The following is a 2,027-nucleotide window of genomic DNA, read 5'->3' as shown; positions in this document are numbered from 1 at the left end:
TGACTGGGAAGGGGCTCCATCCCAAATTCATTCATTCATTAAGTCTTCAAAAGAATGACTACACCTCATTGAGATTTTCTCTTTCTGTATCCAGAATACATGGTTTGTAACTCTCTTTGGGACTTTCTCTGATAATGACCCTTCCTCAACCCAGCAGAAATGATGACTGCTGCTGACATATGACTACTATGGGTTTATCCAGGCGAGTCCAAATTATGTTGACACAATCAAGGTTCTGGCTACCATTTTTTAATGTTTCTTTGGTAACCAAATAACAATTCTGAAATGAATGATTCCAGCCTTGAAGGCAATGTTGTGAGTTCAAGATGCCAGGAGCCCCTGGGTCCCTCAGTCAGTATGGGTTAAACTATAATAGGTTCCCCCTATTGCTATTTCTTGTACAAGAAAATAACTACCCGGTGCGGACGCCTCCGCCTGCCATACTGGCGGCCGTGGAGGCCGCAGCCATGGGGTTGGGAGAGGTGTCCCTGACCCCCAGGGTAGGTTGTCTCCTGCCCTCCGGACCTGGGTCCCGGCTCCTGCAGCTGCCTCGGGGTGTCGCTGACTCTCGTGCCGGTCGGGCCGCGGGCTCCAAGCAAGACCTGGAAGGCTGGTTGGAAGCCTTGTCGGCCGCCGTGGCCGCGCTCCGCGCAGGTGGACTGGTCGCCGTCCCCACGGACACGCTGTACGGCGTGGCCTGCTCGGCCTGCTGCTCCGCTGCCCTCGGGGCGGTGTACAGCCTGAAGGGCCGCTGCCAGACCAAGCCGCTGGCCGTGTGCCTGGGACGCGCGGCTGACATCTACCGGTATTGCCAGGTGAAGGTCCCCCGAGACCTCCTGGAGGATCTACTGCCTGGTCCTGTGACCCTGGTAATGGAGCGTTCAGGAGAGCTCAACAAGGACCTGAATCCTTTTACCCCACTTGTAGGTATTCGGATACCCGATCATGCCTTCATGAAAGATTTGGCTCAGACATTTTCAGGACCCCTTGCTCTCACCAGTGCCAACATTAGCTCACAGCCAAGTTCATTGAATGTTAAGGAGTTCCAGGATCTCTGGCCTCAGTTGTCCTTAGTCATTGATGGAGGACCAATTGGAGATGTAAAAAGTCCTGAATGTCGACTTGGCTCCACAGTGGTAGACTTGTCAGTTCCTGGAAAGTACAGAATTATTCGACCAGGCTGTGCACTGACCCAGACTGCAGCTATCCTTCAGAAGAAGTACGGCTTGGTTCCTTCAGAGCCCTGCTCATGAAAAGGGAGGAAGAGATTACAAGGACTGGAGCTAGGCACTGTGTGTCTGTCATTTGGTGTGACCTTGTTTAATGAGGTCATTGGGGCCACTTCTACAGTCTTAACTCTTCAAGTCTTGGAGATTTCAAGGGAACCTCAGACTCTGCTTCTCTGAACTTATAATATAGCTGATTCTTTCCATTGGTTTGATGGGAAAAGAGACACGATTACATTCAGTGTTGGTTTTATAAGTTCCTGAGGATGGTCTTATTCTGACATTGGAATAAGTGGTTCACTTTTGGGAAAGTGGTCTAAGCATTTGCTTCTCTTTCCTCCAAAGGTTTGAGGTCTGGAGAGATCCCCCATCTGGGTCCCTGGCTGGTAGCATAGGCCAGGGCCTTGTGACTGTTATTATTAGTACCAAGTGACCAATGTCTTGTTTTTTTGCTAGTGGGGTTGGAACTAGAAGAAAATAAAATCTCAAAAGGCAAAAAAAAAAAAAAAAATTACCAATAGGAAGAGCCCATTCCCTAGTTTGGCTTACTAGGAAAAAAAAAACAGACATTAAGGGAGACAGGTATCTGAGTTAAAGGTAAAATACTTATTCAGCAATTGTGCAAAGTGTTTTGTCTTGTTGTATCAAGTATCTACATGTGTTTACAAGTGGAAGACTTGGACAATTAAGTATCCTTGTCTATCTAATTGAAATAATAGTGCTAGCAATAAATATGTATACCCTGTAACTTCACATTCTTGGATGGGTCCTGAAAAGGATTTGATCAAATCTGGTGGCATT

At 47.8% G+C, this 2,027-nt stretch overlaps 1 pseudogene; it reads left to right on the top strand.

The window, feature by feature from the left end:
• Positions 1 to 326: 326 nt before the first annotated feature.
• LOC138176089 (threonylcarbamoyl-AMP synthase pseudogene) lies at positions 327 to 1,737 on the top strand (annotated as a pseudogene).
• The last annotated feature ends 290 nt before the right edge of the window (positions 1,738 to 2,027 follow it).

This window comes from Petaurus breviceps, unplaced genomic scaffold (assembly GCF_028583685.1).
Source record: "Petaurus breviceps papuanus isolate PSGF00001 unplaced genomic scaffold, PetGlider_PUasm1.0 81, whole genome shotgun sequence".
Taxonomy (NCBI): domain Eukaryota; kingdom Metazoa; phylum Chordata; class Mammalia; order Diprotodontia; family Petauridae; genus Petaurus; species Petaurus breviceps.
The sequence above is the reverse complement of the archived record's forward strand: the minus strand, read 5'-3'. Positions and strand labels throughout refer to the sequence as shown.